This window comes from Austrofundulus limnaeus, unplaced genomic scaffold, assembly GCF_001266775.1.
Source record: "Austrofundulus limnaeus strain Quisiro unplaced genomic scaffold, Austrofundulus_limnaeus-1.0 Scaffold4, whole genome shotgun sequence".
In the NCBI taxonomy this organism is placed as follows: Eukaryota; Metazoa; Chordata; class Actinopteri; order Cyprinodontiformes; family Rivulidae; genus Austrofundulus; species Austrofundulus limnaeus.
In genome coordinates this window covers 362,440-366,194 of record NW_013952406.1, presented here as the reverse complement: position 1 = coordinate 366,194, position 3,755 = coordinate 362,440, and positions in this window count along the sequence as shown.

The following is a 3,755-nucleotide window of genomic DNA, read 5'->3' as shown; positions in this document are numbered from 1 at the left end:
GTTCTAGATTATAGCTAGCCTTTACTTTAACAGTTAGCTGGGATATATAATTCTTTTAACTTTGGTAGAAATTATTTGTTACACTTTTTCTACTTTTAGCTTTTGCTACTTTTAGCATTTAGCCAGCATTTTTGATACATTTAACCTTGATATATATTTTTCTAATTTAGGAGCTTTTTCTCTGTTTAGCTGTTGCTAATTTTAGCTTTGAGCAAATATTTTGCTGCTTTCCTTTAGTGTTCTGCTGGTTTTTGTGACTTTATTTTTACGTTTACTTATTTTACTTTATTTTATTTTGTCTTTCTTTTATTCAGTTTCAGCTCCTTGAGTTAATTTCAGCTCTAGTATTCACTGCATTTTCACAAAAACTGTGTTGTCTCTAGTTTCACACTAACATGTTTAAATGTATTTATATAAATTAAAAATTTTATGCTATAGTGGTGCCAACTTGTGAATCTCAAACTGATCACGAATAAGAAAACAATATTTTTTTCTTTTGCATCCCATTTGACTTGACTTCACTTTGTTTTTAATTTAGTTTTGCCTCTGAAAGTTACAAAGCGTGCTTTGTGACGCCCGGGATGCTGAAACAAAACGCCACGATGTCAACCCCGTCTGTCTGTTTCTGCTACGTTTCTGATGGACCAGGCCATTTAGCTGAAAACTGATACAAGAACGGAGGACAAAGTGTGGAGCAAGACAATCCAACAAGTCTGATTAGGCAGCGTGCAGCCAATTAGGCCTCCTGGTCGTCCTCTGAAGTCTGGTGAGCAGCAACGACAGGCACACATTAGCCTAAAGTGAAGAGCTTTTTGTCTGTCCCATAACATAATTATTCCTCCGCTGTTACATTTAATCTGATTCATGTAAGATTGAACTTTCTTTTAAAGCGCCAGCAAAGAGTTTTAACTGCACTCATGACACTGGGCTTGATTTTATAGACGGTCGACAATTGAAACACAATGACGAGGACACACACACACGCGCACACACCAGTGCACACATCTTTATGAGCTTTAGAGTCAAACTGAATTCAATTTTCTTGTTTAAATGACCAAAACTGAAGGAGCACGCTCTCCAATAAATACATTATTTTAGCTGTGAGGTCCAGGAAAACAAGATGAAACTGGAAATTACGAGAATTTTTTTTTTTTTACAATATTTCTCTGCAGACCCAAAGCCTAAACTCTGATTGGCTAGTTGTATTTGCTCTGTTTTTCAAAAGGTTGGTTCATTTCTTTAATTTTTCTTTTACCTTTTGACTTTAACTACTTTCACATTAATTGCAGCAGCCAAAACTGATTTTGTTTCTTAACGAAACGTTAATGTAAACAAATAACAACAAACATTTAGCCCTCCCTCTTTTTAAAAATCTCAAAAAAAAAGAAAGAAAAGAAAACTAGATAAATACTACAGACTGATGTTGCTTTTCTTTTGAAACGGAACTGAAGTTCTTTAAGTGAAGCAGAAAAAGAATGAAGACGCTGGGTTCGACATTTAAACARATATTAATGTCCGGCTAAGATAATCTGCTGTTATTAAGTTTTCTGATGAGCTCCGTCACAACAGCAAGTTCATGAAACCAAATGATGTCTTCGTTTTATTTATATATTTTTAATTTTATGAGTTTATGTTTCTTTTTTATATCTTGATATTGTAAATATTTTTGTTTACTCTTCTCCATACTTTCTATTCAAACACCATAAGGGAACACCTAATTTTGTTGTACTTGTTACAATGACAATAAAATTCTATTCTATTCTATTCTATTCTATTCTATTCTATTCTATTCTATTCTATTCTATTCTATTCTATTCTAAATAAGTGAAAGTCTGATGCTAGAAAAGTAAGCTAATAATAAGAAACGTACTGTATAAGCAARGGTCATCCAATCAGGTGTGTCTCTTGAGTAACGCCCTCTTTTTTGTGTGTACGTTGTTCAACCTTAAATGTGTTTTAAGGAATTAAAAACAGTAAAATGCTAGCTAAAAGTGGCTAAAAGCTAGCTAAATGCTAAAATTAACAAAATGCTAGCTCAAATTCAGCTCTAGTTTTGATGAGTCTGAGTTGTGAAAACGAATGCCGGACTGAACAGGACATTAGAGTGAAACTCCTATTTGTGTGCGTGAGGTCTTTTTTTTTAAATTTAGCAGCAAAAATTGTCTTTTCTGCTTTGGAAAAACYTTACATTTGTAGAAAATGACCTCAAAGTGAAGAAGCGTCACATTTAAAAACACGCAGCGTATGTTTCTACTTCATGTTCATAAAGACCCYAAAGAACATTTGGTTCTGCGCTGCTTTTATAAGAAGAAATTAAGAACTGACAGAACTTATTTTGTCACCGGCGCCAGTTTTCTAAATAAACAACAAAAAAAGTAAGATCATCATCCAAAAACCTCAGCTGTCACGTAAAGTTCAATGAAATAATTTCTGTCCACAGATTTGTTTTTGTCTGCGTATTAGCTCTATTGGTTTAAATTGTTTGTGTCTGCTTCCTGCTGGGGTTAATCTCAACCCTCCGTGTCCGTTTATTCCCAGTCATTAGCCCTAATAGATGTGCAGTTGGGTTCTGTTTGAAGACCGGTTCTTGTCGACAAAACCTTAATATTTACAATAAGTCAGGTTTCTTTCTGCAATAACTGAGAGATCAAACACTGGGTATTAACATGCAGCCTTCATAAAACCTATATTTAGTTTTTCATAAAGCTTGCCAACGCAGATTTATGTTATTTTATTTTTTTTAGATTTGCAGATACATTTTGGAAATAATTCTTTTTAAAGAAAAGATAACAAATGCATCTCACTAACYGATCAGAAGCACTTAGTTTAAAGTCTTAAAACACATGTTTGCAATAAACAACATGACCGGCTCACACTCTGAAGTCTGTGGAAGTTAAATGAGGTGGAAATGTGTGTTTGGAGGTGTGATGCGGTTCTATTACAGARGCTCCGGAGCATCTGATTCTTCCTGCAGGTAACGTCACGTACAGAGAACAAATTACACCAGGTGAAAATAGGTTTAATATTAGAAAAGAAACTTCTGAAACCTCCGGTGCATTTCAGAAATTACATAAACCTCCGGAGACGATGCGCAAACAGTTCACTGAGTCCTGTTCAAGATGTCTGCACAGCTGATTAACTTTTGTCAACACTAGAAGGGTCTAACTTAGTCAGATTTACAGATGAATTGAAGTTTATGTGGTTGTAGCTGAGAGTCATACACAGATGTGTAAATCTGAGTGTAAAAAAGTCACTAAGATATTTTAATTATTTTCATTATTTAACTTATTTAAAGAGTAACTTACCCCAAAATTAACTTTTTTTAGCTGATAAACTGTCTAGAATGTGTCTAAAATGATATATAGTACTGTTTCTGTGCTAATTTTGATGTTTATGTGCGTATTTGTTCAAATCTGTAATATTTGGTCTAAAAATGTGTTTTTGCTGCTCATATGGGTAGAGCAGTGGTACTGCAGGCTAATTTGCGTATTGGTTAACGGCTCTCCGCTGTGACGTGTCTTCTCCACGGTTTCATCACTCTAAGACACGCCCCTGCAGCAGTCAGAGGGTGGAACAGTTAGCAAGCTTAGCATGATCGTCTGTTGACCTTCAGCCTCGGGTGGGGAGAGGTGCTGGCTGCTGCGCTGCTCTCTCTCCCCCCTCTCTCTCTCTCTCTCTCTCTCTCTCCACACACACACACACACACACACACACACACACACACACACACACACACACACACACACACACACACA